This window comes from Megascapheus bottae, chromosome 1 (assembly GCF_031878675.1).
Source record: "Megascapheus bottae isolate mThoBot1 chromosome 1, mThoBot2.hap1, whole genome shotgun sequence".
In the NCBI taxonomy this organism is placed as follows: Eukaryota; Metazoa; Chordata; class Mammalia; order Rodentia; family Geomyidae; genus Megascapheus; species Megascapheus bottae.
In genome coordinates this window covers 47,219,058-47,235,081 of record NC_143509.1, presented here as the reverse complement: position 1 = coordinate 47,235,081, position 16,024 = coordinate 47,219,058, and the positions used below count along the sequence as shown (strand labels likewise).

Here is a 16,024-nt window from a genome sequence, read left to right as displayed (position 1 = left end):
ATTGGAATGGCTATAAGGATATCCAGAAAATCATCTCGTACCACCAGTATCTTCTCACAAACACTTGGAATAGCACAGGTAACATAAAGCAATAGGAATACTACACAGAGCAGAAGTTTTAATAAGGGACCAATATACTTTTGTGTTTCACTAAGGAAAGTTTCATACTTGGGGGAGTCGAGAAGGCACAATAATTCTTTCCATCTACAAATGAAATAGGCCTATTTGTAAATTTTTGATCCCTACTAAAATTAGCAATTAAAAAAACTTAACAGAATTTTGCAAGTGATTTTACTTTGAAATTTCATAGAAGATAGCTTTTGCATTTTGCATTTTGAAAACACACATCCAATGAGATGGAGCACGAAAAGTTTTATTTATATTTACTTACTGAGTAGAGTGCAATAAAATGTAAAAGCTTCTATCTTATATTCCCCAATGTTTATAAACTTAGAAGTTGAATGTCACTCTCTCTTTATATATTAGCCATATACATATATGTACATATACTTCTCAACCTTGCTTTTCAATCTTTTCAACGTTACTCAAAATAACACCAAAATTTTTGAAAAAGGCTTCAGTCCCGTGTTAATTATTCACTATAGTAGGCAAAGATGCCATCAAAATGGACAGGGGCTGAGAAATCCCTGTAACTGCATAAGGTGCTAATTGCCCTGGCTAGACACCACTGACTAGCATGTGAAGACGGAGATCGTTAGGAAATGGATTAGACATGATCAGTATAGAAAAAGGAAAGCAGACTCACAAAAATAGAAAAATAGAAAGGGAGGGGGTGGGAGTTTGGCCTAGTGGTAGAGTGCTTGCCTAGCATGCACAAAGACCCAGGTTCTATTCTTTGGTACCACATACTTAGAAAAAGCTGGAAGTGGTGCTGAGGCTCAAGTGGTAGAGCTCTAGCCTTGAGAAAAATCCAAGGACAGTGCTCAGGCCCTGAGCTTAAGCCCAGGACTGGCCAAAAAAAAAAAAAAAAAAAAAAGTAGAAGGGGCATTTAAGTAGTTATTCCAACATTCTTCTTTAAAGATAGTAACATTTTCCATCAAAGAGATGATTTAGCTTGTCCAAGATAATAGTTCAATGAAGGTGATGAAATAGAAATGGAAAACATCCCCAAAGTGATGCATCACTTCATGGATCATCTAGGAATCTAATGAAATACATAGGAGAGCTACTCTACTGCCTGTGGAAGACAGGAGCACAGGCATTATTCACAGAAGGCCGGCCTTACTTGTCAAACAAAATTAGGGAAAAAGAAGTCTCAGTCCTCAAGTTAGTTCACACCGCAGTTAGTAAACACCTCAGAAATTTCCAAAGTGATATCACTAACTTAGATTCAGAGACAGAAAAAAATCTGCTACTCTCTAAGAAGATCCTATAAACCTGCCAAAAGAAAAGCAAAAGACCAGAAAGTTGATTTTGTAATGCTTCCAAACAAGTGATAAAGCTCTGAACACAGAGAACTGGATCCATGTTTTTAATCCTAGTCCTATGACTCTAAATGGGCTGTTTAGTAAAAGATATTATATAGTGAGTCTCTCATAAGAAACTTACAAATAGACTAATCACAGAGTGTCATCAAATATTTACAAATGAGTACCCAGAAATCTGATTCTTGTTATCATACCTAGTGCAACCTCAAAACTCTCAGCAGTGAATAAATAGATACCTGTGCAAGAAAACGAACAAAAGAGTAGCAAGACACTTGTCCAGATTCTCCCATAATACCCAGTATGACCCTGGGTGAATCGCTGTGTGCTTCTAAGTCTCTCCATAACACAATTAGAGCTTTGGACTCAGACTCTCTGTTTGCTTCCAGTGAAAAGGTGTCTTTCTTTTTTTTTTTCATTCTGACATCACAAGTTTATTTTCTTTTTCTTCTTTTTGATTTTGTTGTAAGTTTGTTTTCCCCTGTACCCACTTGCTGGAACCATATTACTCTGTTTCTGTTTAGTGTAAGCATTGTTTTGACAGTTGAAAATAAGAAGCTCTGAAGCAGACAGTAACAAAATACAAACTGAAAGACTCTCTTCAAAAATATTCACTGATAACCATTTTGTAGAAGAGGCATCCATTGTTTTGAGATCATTGGCTGATTAGTGAAAATGGAAGAGGAGAGGTGACAGTAGTTGGGTTCAAATAATAAGTTAGAAGATTAAAACATGAAGCAAAATACATAAAATGTCTTATCAAAAAGGCTTCAGTTAGAAAAGATATAGGAGATTTTGTCTAAAATGGCAACAATTGTATTTTCTAGCAATAAAAGATGCATCAACTCCCTCATAAAGCATACTAAACGTGATTAGCATTTTCTCATGACTAAACTTCTAGATAAAAGCCACTTCTAGGAAACTTCCTTCCAGAAAGTGTCATTTATTAGTCACCTACCTGCTCCACTGAACCTAACCTTGGTCAGTTAACATTGGCAACCAAGGAGAAGAAAAATGTGTACAGGTTCCTCTGCATTGGCATGGTCAACAAAGAAGTGCCTAGATTTAAAAAGAACCTTCAGTGGGTGCCAGAGGAAGCTCATGCCTGTAACCTTAGCTAGCAAGGAGGTTGACATCTAAGGATTAGGGTTCAGTCACAACCTGGGCAGAAATGTCCATGAGACTCATCCCTAATTAATAAAAGGCTAGAAGTAAATCTGTGGTTCACATGGCATGCCATGTGTAAGTGAAAAAGCTAAGGGACAGTATTTAGGTCCTTATTTCAAGTTCTACTGCCAGCAATAATAAACAAGTAAACAAATAAATAACCTTCCATTGAGTTTCCTATATTTCTAGAGGTTACAGAGAATGCTATTCCTTCTGAACTGAAGTGCCTACCAAAGGTAAAAATGAAAAGAAATTATTTTAGGACTACTTGGGCAGAAAGAAGAAGGACTTTAGGATTCCAACATTTTTCTCCAAATCACTTGCATTTTCACATCATGCGCAAATGCAAAACAGGTCTTGCCTACAAGCATGAAGCTGAGATTATGAGTCTATTAAGTTACCAAGAATTAGGTCATGGTTGTTACTGTAGCTGAAAAATGAAGCTACAATATTCTTTTTCACCTTTCATTTATTTTTCCACACATATTTATTAATATTCAGAATACAAAAAATGAGAAGAACAAGAGAGGAAGAGCATAGAAAAGTAAAGAAAGAAGGCTAGATGGGAGGAGAGGGTATGGGAATGGGAGATAAGGAGAAGGGGAGTGAGAGCAGGGAGGTGGGAGAAAAGGAAGAGACAAAGGGAGGAAAGTAAGGAAAGAAAGAGTGGAGGGTAATCAGTGGTTCTCTGCTCTTTCCCTACAATTTCATTAGGCTAATGTATTAATAAATCACATTAGAGGGAAGAACACAGGTAGGTAAGTATATGAAGCATGAGATGGTAACAAAAAAAAAACAAGAGAAAGAAAAATAAAAAGAACAGCCAGGTACATTGATGCAGTGACAAATGAAAAGATCTTGGATGGAAAAAATATTTCAAAGGAACCCTGGAATACTTAACCAGCACTTGGCAATCCTGAGTATTCTTTTAGGGAAGAATAGAATAAGAATAGGCTTAAAAGGTCATCTGTGATCGGATCATGCAGGTGTACAGATCCTAGGTATATAAGGAGCTTGGTCCTGTTCCCGCGTATAGATATCTAAAGGATATACACAGCCCCCATGACGAAAGAGAGTGGGCAGGGGTAATTGTATCTTGGAATTCAGTGCTGATGTGGGAACAAGCGCATGGCATGAATCACATTTATTTTTGGCAGTATTCAGACAATTTACATTAGCACTCCTCGCAGAAATCTCTATTTTTGTGACAAAGGTTGCCATTGATAAAAGTGAACACATCACTATATCACTGTTATTAATCACTCATCTTAATCAAGAAAGATCCTCATTCAATAATAAAACAAAAAGCACATATAATGCCTGCCATAGAAGCTGGGATTACAAATTAACAGACAGCTATGGAGGACGACTTTCACTACATGAGAGACTGAGGAAAGTCTGAAGACATGCCAAGCACCTCTTCAGTGTCTACTGGCCATTCTTAATTCTTATTCAGAGAAGTCTCTCTTTAAGTGTCTAGCCCACTCATTATTTGGGTTGTTCCTTTGAAGATTTGTTTGTGGGAGGTTTTGATTTTGTGAGCTCTGAGGATGTTATTGATACAGGCCCTTGTCTGTATCAAAAGCATTCCTAGTAGAGATCTCTCATTCTATTCATCATGTTAGCTATGTTGTTTGTGATGCAAAAACTCCGTAGTTTGATGCACTACCATTTATCTGGTCTTTCTTTGATTTGTTGTGTTTCTAGAAACCTACTAGACAGTATGTTGAAAATGAACCATACAACTTGGTGGGAGGAGTGGAGAAGTTGGGAGGGAGAAAAACTGGTAGAGAGTGAGGATAGGTGGACCCTGTCCAAAAGGAAGTGTATTCATTACCTAACATATGTAATATAACTTTTATATCACGTTTACAATAAAATTTTAAAAATTAAAAAAGAAAGCCTAAAGATAGCCAAGGATGATATTATTTCTAGTTGTACTATTCTCATCCCAACCTTAAAATTCTTCCACTGCTCGAGAATTTTGTACAATCTTCATTTCAGGTTTTTACTGACAACTGTCACCTTGTTCATAGACTATTTAGAGTCCAGTGATAACTACAGGACTATTAGTCACAAACTAGGACTAAGTGTATACTAAGGAAACAAGATACATCATGAGCAAATAACAAAATCTTGAATTAGCCATACTGCCTTTACTTCCCATCCCTCCCATCTTCCAGCAGAAACAAGACATATTCCATTTAAACATGGTCTAGAAGTTCATAGCCAACTTCAAATTTTTTCAGTCCTGTACATTTTCACATCTGGTTCACACAAAAACTAAGCCACATGGAATTAAAAATAAAAATAAAAGATTTAAACAAGGACAGCATTTAACCAAGTAATATAGTCTTACTTTTATCGCCATCTTCTGAAATAGTAGAACAACATTGGCAACCCATAGAAGACTGGTGAAGGGAGAGATGGATACATGCTAAGGATGTGTAAGGCCTTCTGCAAATATTAACTGGTATAGTATTCTGTAAAAGAGAATTATAGGATCATACCAGGTAAGTTCTAGAAGCCCCTTTAGATGTATAGAAGTTTTGGTCTCAAGGAAATACTGAATTCTGATGGCCAAAGACAGATCCTAATAAAAAGCATAGGCGGAGTATCAGAGGAAAGTGAGACTCCTCTGAGGATAGAAGAACCTCTGATGCCCATTAAAAGGGGATGCCACTGGAACCCTTCCTGTATTTACCAAATTGAAACTTGTGAGGAAAGGAATTAACAATCTGCATTTAACAAGCCTTTCTCCCTCCTACAAGGCATTTCCACATGAAATCTGAAATAATGTACTGACCAAAAATTTGATTTCCAGTTGTCAATACAAGAACTAACAGTAAGTGGAATAATTTAATTAAAATCTCAGAACTCTGAACACTTTGATGGAGAATTCTTTAGCAATATGCTCTAACTCAATTATAGGCAATTGGAAAACACTTTTCACCCATTCAATTGTTATGTATCCTCACCCACAGTATCAGCAAAGCAAACAGTCTGCTTCACTTCTCATTTGTAGAAATGGCAAGGAGGTTTACCACTTGCGAGGGGAGCTGTGAGTTTCCATTTACTGGCATTTATAAAGTCTTAGGAGGGTTCTGATAAACCAACTCCGAGTTGGCATTATACATAGCACCCTGTTGGAGCTTAATACATATTCAAATAAAAATGACAATGGTACAGCAATATCCACAAATTAGCATTAATTATAGTAATGCCTGATTCTCATTGAATAATACAATTGTACTTAGAGTCATGTGTCTGGGGACTGTATAGAAAATCTTGCTAATGAGAGACAATGTTTGTTCATTATTATCAAGAAATACTCTAATCACAAGCACATCATCCTTGCCTCAGAGTTGGGATTTTTCAGGAGCTATCACCATTTAACAAATATGAGAGCCAGGTGCACTGATACATGCCTGTTATTTCTGTCTTCAGGTGGTGGAGAAAGGAAAATTCCTAATTTCAGGCCAGTCACCCAAAGCATACTTTAGCTAATAGGAAGACCAGAAAGAAAGAGAGGGGGGGGAGGAAGGGATAGAGAAAGAGAGAGAAAGAAAGAAAGAAAGAAAGAAAGAAAGAAAGAAAGAAAGAAAGAAAGAAAGAAAGAAAGAGAGAGAGAGAGAGAGAGAGAGAGAGGAAGGAGGGAGAAGCAGAGAGAGACAGAGACACAGAGAGAGACAAAGAAAGAAAGGAAGAAAGAGAGAGAGAGAGAGAGAGAGAGAGAGAGAGAGAGAGAGAGAGAGAGAGAAAAGAAAAGAAAAAGATTGAGAAGAGAGGCAGAAAGATCTGACCTGAAGAAATTCCAAATACTGTAAGGCAACAAGAACTCCTCCCACAATGCCCATGGTACCATCTCTCCCAGTTGCCCTGGACAATGGCATGACCACCTGACCACCACCTCAGTTCATCCTAGTCTGCCTCAGTGGACTCTTGAGAGGTTATATTGGAGCCATGCACTACCACTGTCATTTTCTGTCTAAAATATCCCACTCACCTTCTCTGTGCTATTCACTGATGATAATCACTGTAGCCTTAAATTAGGAAACCATCCTCCAAATGTGATCACAACTACTTAGGAGAAGTGCCTTATTCATTTCAATTAGGGAAGTAGATATAATATACTCAGGTATAGTTCTATCAAGAACAGACATTCAGACAAGACAGCTTCATTAAAGCGTGAAAATGTTAGGGGCCCCCCGTCTGCTTAGGCTGGGGGTAATGATCTGACAACAAGCTAAGCTGGCCGCTAAATATGAATGAAGGCCATCATCTCCCCCTACTACCCCAAATCGATGAATCCTTTGGGATACCAGAGAATGCTTTGCTATAGTGGGTTTTGCTGATTCCAATCTCCTGTTCTGTGTAAGGCTTAGACATGCAGAGCTGAGGTTAAGGAATCTGTGCCTAGGGATTTTGAGGTTTTATCAAGAGAAAAGGGGGGAAATTATGTGATTTCATTAAATAACTATTTTCACTACATGCACAAAAATATTCCTGTATTTATCTTTCCATTTTTCCAAATGGAACTAAGGAAACACGTGCCAGAGTGCCATGAACAGGGGCTGTACTTTCCAAGCAGTAGCAGGGCCTAAAAATAGAAAAGCTTGATTTACTCAAGATGTATATAACTTCCTCTCCAATTTCCTTTCTCCACCACCCTAAGTGAGTGCACAGAAGTAGTACAAGATGAACTTTTTGGAAGCTTAAAACAATGTCAAAAGTATTAAGATTAGGAATGGTACATGCTCGATACTAAACAACTATTAAATAGGATAGTTACTAGATATCCTCACAGGAGAATGAGAACAATGAGTAAATATGAATTGTGATCCAAGTTTTAGACATTACATCCAAGGATGTAATGGAAAGAGTATATATATAGGGATTCCAGGACCTTCTAATTGTGGTTGAGATCAGCTTTCTTAATAACTGTGTCAATCTGAAATGTTCATTTAAGAAATAGAGGCCTGAATCTCATCTTTATTAAAAGGATTAGCTTGATTAGGACCAGGTAATCAGGAAAATGTATGATCTGTGTTATTAAATGATTTCTACAGAATTCCCTCATGCTATTTTGCAAGTCTATTCTTATGTAACATAGTTTGTTGCCAAGATTAATCTACATGAAATAATTATATTACTCCATAAAAAGCATATACAAAGTAGAAGAAAAAAATCAAATGGCATTACTTATTCATTGATTTAATAAGAGACTTCATGAAGCAGATATTAGTGCATAGACTATACTCATTATCTTAATTAACCCTTGCAAGAATTTTCAAAGAAACTGTTAGTGATATTTCCATTTTGTATGTGTTTCTGAAAAGGCAATAGTAAGAAACAGAGAAGTGCTTATTAGCAACAGATCTGGCTTGGGTTCTTGTAACTAACTGTACCACACAACTCAGTTAAGAATAAAAATGAAGATGAAAGATCAGGATATGCAACAGAGGTCATATATACATAAGAAAAATAGAAACTGAGGAAAGATTTTTTTTAAAAAATTACTGTAAAGATGATATAGAGAGTAGTTAGTTATATGAGTGAGGTAATGAGTACATTTTTTTTGAACAGTGTTAACGCTCCCTTCATTTTCTCCCACTTTCCCCTCCCTAATTCCCCAAGTTATAAAGTTCATTTCCAACAGAGTGTCTAGAGAATATCACCTTTTCTGTGATTTCCTTTCCCTTCTCCAAATCAGATAAACTTATATACAAGACAATGGATAGAGAAAGCAAAAAACAGTATCTACAGGGAATAAATCAAAGTACACTAAAAAAGCCTTGTTACCATTTCTTGGAGTTCATTTCCATAAGCATCATTTTATATAGTCATATGTACATAGCTATTGAGCCACTGTGAATGAGGAAGGATTTTCAAAAGAATTCTTGATTGGCAGAGAAGGCTGCCTTAAATAGCAAATAATGATAACAATAATAACTTGATATATAAGGTTCACATAAAAGACATGAGCTTCAAAAGAGTAAAAATTACTTATGTTATATAGAATAGGTCATGGAAACCCTGAAAATTCAAATAAGAGAAGAAATGAAATGTCATAGAAAATGAAAAGCCATGGAGAGTGTAAATGTTTTTGGTTTATTTTTGTTTGTTTGTTTTTTGGTCCAGTCCCAGGGCTCAAAATCATAGCCTGGATTCTGCCCTTTTGCTTTTTTTGCTGAAGGCTGGCACTTGAGCCACAGCTCTATTTCTGACTTACTGGTGGTTAACTAGAGGTAAAAATCTCAGGGACAGTCATGCCTAGATAGGCTTTGAAGAATGATCCTTAGAGCTCAGCCTCCTGCCCAGCTAGGATTACAGGCATGAGTCACTGGAATGCAGAAGTAATTTGTAAACACCAAGCAGTTAAGATTTTTGCAGCTAGAATGTAAAAAGAAAGAAAGAAAGAAAGAAAGAAAGAAAGAAAGAAAGAAAGAAAGAAAGAAAGAAAGAAAGAAAGAAAGAAAGAAAGGAAGGAAGGAAGGAAGGAAGGAAAAGAAACAAAGCAAGATAATTGAATATTTGCAAAATAAAGAATGAATGAAGTAAAAAGATGGACAGTAACAGATGGAAGCAAATCTCAGGATCATTTAGATATTACTGATGGATATAGTAAAACAAAAACAATACAGTGACCATCAACTAGAAAATATAGAGGTACTTGCACCTGACTATATGTGTTAAAACAAGACGACAAACAGAAGAAGATACAAGTGAATATAAAGAGACAGAAAGTTTTCCCTGTGGAAACAGCCAATGAATAAATGACAAAATCACTGCAGAAGCAAAAGCTCTGTGCCAAGTATGATCTGATAAACAAGTATTGAAGTTGATTACATTAGAAGTTGGATTTCTACTGAGAAAAGACAGGAGGACAAAGGGAGAACTGTGAGGGGAACTATCTAAATTTATGGAAGGAAGGAAGAAAGGAAGGAAGGGAGGAGGGAGGGAGGAAAAGAGGGAGGGAGGGAGAGAAGGAGGGTATGATAACAAAAAGAGAAAGGAAATAGTCAGAGATTGAGTAAGGACATCCAGAGAGGTCTGTTTAGTGAAAATCAATGGAGGGAAATATTCTCGGAGGGGAGAAATGTAAGAAACAACAGAAATATGTCTGCCCACCCAGACAATCACTCTACTGGCAGAATATGTGACTATTTGGGATCTCTGAAGTGTATGAAGGCTTCCAACTTCCAAGGGAAACAACTTGGCAAGCAAATGTGCATGTATTCGTGGAACAGCTGGCACATAGCTTACAAGACCCAGGGTGGGTAATGAAAAAGCTTGTCTTCCAAAAACTAGGAACCTATGATGTGATCATTGATAGCTCTGATCAGAGGCATGTAGAAAAAGAGGCAGTTGTCATAGTGGCATTATCTCCCACTATGTCCAAATGCCCACAACTTTTTTCTGGATATTTTACTTTTCCTATTTTCAGAAAAAGATATTAATGACTAACACATTTAACAATAATCACATACATATATAAAAGGAGTAAAGGATTAGAATGCAGCATAGTGGTAAAGGGTTTGCCTAGCATGCATGAAGCTTTGTGTTTGATTCCTCATTTAAAAAAAAAATGTAAAAGAAAAAGGCAGCCCAGGTATGGTGGCTCCCATGTAATCTGGGCACTAAAGAACTTATCTCCAATTAACCATTAGAAAACCAGAAGTGGCTCTGTGGCTCAAGGGGTAGGATGGTAACCTTGAGCTGAAGAGCTCAGGGACGGTGCCCAGGCCTGGAGTTCAAGCTCCACAGCTGACAACAACAACAACAGACAATGCCAGAAGTGGCACTGTGGCTCAAGTGGTAGAATGCTAGCCCAAGCCCTAGGTTCAAGCCCCAGAACTAACAAAACAAAACAAAACAAGAACAGTTGCCACACAGGCCCTGGGAAAACAATAAGTTCCTATTAATACTTAATTTCCCCCTAAAATTCAATTATTTTCACTGAGACAGAAAATAATAACCCCCCAAATAAAAGTAAAGTCAGATATGAAAAAAAAAATCAAAGGCTACATATGGAGAAGAATGTAATTTCAAGAATGACCACTTCATCAAATATTAAGGGATATTTTTCAGCAACTATAAAGATGTCACTGAAAAATGAAAATGAATGAGTCTACTCGGGAGTCTTGAAAGCTCTTGTTTTAATTGTTTTTGAGAACAGCACTGGGGATTGGACTAAGCATTTCAAACTTTCTATGCAAGTATACTACCATTTGAGTTTATGTTCTTGGCTTTTTTCATCTCCTATACCATTTCAGATAGGGCCTAGTTAACTTTCACTGGAAAATGCTTGAAATGCAACAGTCTTTCTGATAACAAGCAGGTTGTCTTGAATATGTGCTAATAACTAACAATACAAAGAAGACAGAGAGAAAGTGGGAGAAGGAAGGAAAGGAGGGACAGAGGGAGGGAGGGAGAGAGGGAAGGTGAAAAAATATCATTAAAGAGAAGACAGAAGCCAGGTGCCATGGCTCACACCTGTAATCCTAGCTACTCAGAAGGCTGAGATCTGAGAATCAAAGTTCAGAGCCAGTCAGAGCACAAAAGGACCTGAGACTCTTATCTCCAATTAACCCCTAGAAAATGGGAAGTGGGGCTTGGCTCAAGGGTAGGGTGGTAGCCTTGAGCTGAAAAGCTCAGGGACAGTACCCAGGCTGAGTTCAAGCCACATGACCCACAAAAAAAAAAAAAAAAGAAGAGAGATAAGAAACAGAAACACACACACACACACACACACACACACACACACACACAATTGAAATACACCAAAATGTAGATAGGAGAAAACGAAATATAATGAATGATATGAACGCATTATAAGTGCACATGTATATTATTTATCACAATGAAAGTCTTAGGAATATTTTTTCTTAAGGTTGAAGCTGGTAGTTCATCTCTGTAATTCTAGCTACTCTGGAGGATGATATCTGAGGATCTCTATTCAAAGCCAGCCAGGGCAGGAAAGTCCATGAGACTCATCTCCAATTAACTACCAATTAAAAAGGAAAAAAAAAAAAACAGAAGCAATGCTGTGGCTCAAAGTAGTAGAAAACTAGCCTTGAACAAAAAATCTCAGGGATGGCACCCAGGTCCTTTGTTCAACCCCCACAATTGATCCCCCCAGTGTGTGTGTGTGTGTTTGTGTGTATATCACACATATATACAAACATATCACATACATATATATATGTTTCTTTTTAATATTATCTTTAAGTCATGGTGAATACAATATATCTTAATCACTGTGCTTGCAATCTGACTCTAGTGCTAAGACAGAATTCAATGAATCTCTTACAAAATTAAGAAAACTGAAGGAAGCAATAAGATGAGTTACAGTGTTCAAGGGTGTGACAATGATCAAGATGCATTATATTCATAAACTTTTATTCAATAGCAACTCCTTTATACAACTACTCTAAAATAATAACAAAAATGAGTGAAGATTTGAAATCAACAAGAGAGAGCCACAGCAAAATCAAAAGAGATTTAATAGAATTATCTGCAGAAATTCCGGAGACAGAAAGACCATAGGTTGATATCTGCAAATTGATAAAAGGAAAAATAAGCTTGTTAATCATGAACCCTATACCTAGCACAATATCTTTGAAAATGAGAGGGAAATTATAACATTCCCAGGAAAACAAACACTCAAAAAATTTCTTATTATGAGGTATGTCCTATAAAGCATGGAAACATGAGCTCCGTAGTTTGAAGTGAAATTAGTAATTGAAAGCTTTTAGAAGAATATGCATCTCAGTAAAAGTAATTATTTTTGGAAATATGAAAGCTAACATTTTTTGACTATGATGTATAAATTCATTTTGGTTTTTCACACAATTTAAGAGATGAATACATAAAAGGAAATCAATGACTAGTCTAAAAGCTAGTATTATAGTATTATTGTAATAAATAAAAGATTGAAATAGTTTTGTTTTTTCCAAATAAAGAAAGAGGAGAAGAGGGAAGTGTAGGGAGGTTAGGAAAGGTGAGGGGAAGGTTGGGAAGGGAAGAGAAAGGAAGGGAAGGGGAAAAGAGGAAATGGAAGGAGAAAGGATAGAAGAAGAAAATAGGAAAGGAAAAGATAGGGGAGGGGAAAGGAGTGTAGAAGGGGAGGGAAAGGGAGGAGAGGAGAGGCACTGAGAGACATAGACACAGAGAGCTACAGGGAGGCAGGGCGGAAGAGAGGATTTTGACATTCTAAGCTACTAAACACTCAAAATTAGAGAAACAGTAGACCTTCCCCTACAGAACACTAGCTAGGCCTGCTACTGTCAAACATGTTTTAACTAACACAGACAGCAAAATTCCCCTCTCTTCTCATCAGAATACTCAATGGGGGCCAATTCAAAGGAAAAGTAAACAGGAAACTTTGACATTTACTTCAAGGAAGTCACAGTGACCAGAGCCAGAACTTGCAACAGAAGTCATCCAGCTCTGCTAAGCACACACTGACCTACATATGCAAACCATCTATGTAGGAGATAACCACATACCAAGCTGCTGCTAAGGCTACTCCTGCTCCTGTGGCTACTGCTGTTTCTGCTGTGGCCAGAACAATAACCAATCTACAAATCAGCTAGGGCTTGCTGACCCAAAAGGAATAAGGCAAATGGCCTTGATGGAATAAAAACAGCCTATAATCATATTGTTCGGTTTAATTTTGTAGAACAAGATAAGCTTATGTTTATTCCCTATAGAAAGGGCAATCACATTGCAGTGTATTAAAGTTTTGCTTGGCCATTTGGTTCTGGTTCTGACAATAGTGGCCCATGCCACCACTTCACCTCAGTAGTTATATATGTTAGCATATTCTTACTATGTTCTTAGTTTTGCCTAGTGGTAGAGTGCTTGCCTAGCATGCACGAAGACCTGGGTTCAATTCCTTGGTACCACATACATAGCAAAAAAAAAAAAAAAAAGCTGGAAGTGTTGCTATGGAACAAGTGGTAGAAAACTAGCCCTGAGAAAGCCTAAGGACAGTGCTCAGGCCCTGAGTTCAAGGCCAGGACTGGGTAAAAAAAGAAAAGCAGCCATGTTTGTACAACTATGCCTTGAGGTATGAGAACTTGTCCCTCTCTTGTCTTGCTCCTTCCTTTGACCATGCATCATTTTACATGAAGGCAGGAGAAGGAGAATGAAGTCAGAGTGAGGAAACTGTAAAGGGACACATTTTAGTTCAATATAAAGCAATTTTAATATGTGTAACAGCCTGTGGTCCATAAATTGTCTGTTTTGTAGGGGGAGAAACTGAAATCCGTACTAGCAAACAGGATCATCTCCCTTGATGCAACAGCAAAGACCCAGCAGAGCCTGGAGCTGGCGGCTCACAACTATAACTCTAGTGACTCAGGGGGCTGTGATTCAAGAATTGTAGTAAAAACCCAGTACATTCAAACAAATTCTTAGAGACTCGTGTCTTCAATTAACCAGTAAAATGCCAGAAGTGGATATGTGGCTCAAGTGGTATGGTACCACCTGTGAACAAAAAAATGCTTAACAAGATCTGGGGATCCTAGGTGGAATCCCTAATAACAAAAGGCAGGAGGAAAGAAGGGAAGGAATTCAGGAAGACAGGAAGAAAGGAGAAGGGAGGAAAGAAAGGAAGGCAGTCAGAAAGAAAGGAGAAGGGAGGGAAGAAAGGAGAAGGAAGGGAAGGAGGATGAAGGGGAGGAGGGGAGGGAAGGGAGGGAGGAAGAGAATAGGAGGGGGAGGGGAGGTGAGAGAAGAGGACTGGAGGGGAGGCGAGGGGAAGGGAAGAACTAAAAGAACAGAGTTAAATATTAAATGTCCTAATTCAAACCTTACAAGTGTCAGCAAGTAAGTCCTTAAGAATCTCACGACACCCTACCAAACAATTCAGAATCATTTGCTCATTACACATAAATAATAAATTAAAATTTGAATATTTTACATATGTATGTATGATATATACATATATAAATACTATATATACAAACATTCAAAAGGGAAATAAGTGTAGAATTTCTAATTTTCTTAACAGTCTGCCCTTTTGTAATTATCATAAATACTGTTACATATCTTCCTATATTTGCTGACAAAAACTAGAAATAACCAACTGTTGCATAAAATCAAAGTGTGACTGATAGTCCCAATAATCCCCATTAAAGGTATTTGCTTACTGGGGATAATTCATTTACAACGAATGAATGCAGAACAAATGCTTCAATAAATTAACTATCAGAGAGTCATCCCCAAATCTACTGGCATACAGTCAAATTGATTCTGGTAGAGGACTCCCCTAAGTCATCACTGCCCATAAAAATAGGAATTCTCAAAAGAAAAATTCTTCACAATAAATATTTATTTGCCTATTGCAAAAGGCAGGATCAAGATTGTATCAGAAATGCAAGGATCAAGCAAAAACTCGAGTAGCAGCTGGTTCTTCCAGATAAAATCACTAATTTCCTACTCTGATCTCAGAACCCTACAGCTTGATACAACAGCTTGATACAAGACTAAAGCAAAAGCAAGGACATGCACCATCTGGTACCTTGGGAAGAAGATCAAGGCCAAGAGTCAAGATTTCTCCACTTCACTGAGAGCTCAGTGAGAAACTACAAGAGCTGCACCTCCTTGGGCTTCAGGTTTCCCATTTCCGAAAGGGAGGATTGGAAATTAATTTGTTCAGCAAGTACTTGAAAAGGCTGATCTAGTCATCTGATAGCAGGGACTGTACAGTGCCATCTCCATAATGTCTTTCAGCCTTGAATATATTCTAATTCTTATAGTCTCACTTAGTAGACATTCTTTTGGCTTTCATCTGAAAATCTGGCTGGAAACATAAACAGATTTTCTACATAAAAACACACAATTACCAGATATAATTTGAACTTGGCGGAGACTTGAGGTTTCACCAGAGAGGAAAAAATGTAAACTTTTCTTCAGTGATCAGATGACTTTAGGATATAATATAGCTTATATCTAAGGTGGCATATGACCATATCGGCACCTATCTCTGCCACATCTGGGTCACCACTACACAGATAAGGGCATGCCCATTCGTTTCACTTCCCAACCATCTTCCATATGAAGAGTCTCAAAAATAATACACTCATCATAAGAGATTTGTCCTTTTCCATTTGGCAAACTCTACTTCATTTTTGTATCTTCTTCTCTTCTGTTTTATTGGCAACATCAGCCAACATGGCAACAGGCACTTTGTTTACTTCCTTCCTCTTCACAAACAAAGCCCTGGCTTGAGTACATGTACCAGAACAAAATCCACATTCAAAGGACTTTTTTTTTTTGTAATTTCATGAAAGCCTCACAAGGATGGTCTCTGTCACCACTTGTATTAAGCATGGGATTGAGAGTTCTAGCCAGAGCAGTTTGATAAAAGAGAATTTTGAAAATGAAATGAAAGTCAAATCAT

General features: G+C 37.4%; 1 protein-coding gene across 3 annotated transcripts in view; it reads right to left on the bottom strand.

Moving 5' to 3' along the window:
* The window catches only part of Lpp (LIM domain containing preferred translocation partner in lipoma), a 641,447-nt gene that overhangs the window by 324,236 nt on the left and 301,187 nt on the right, over positions 1–16,024 (bottom strand). The window lies entirely within an intron of this gene.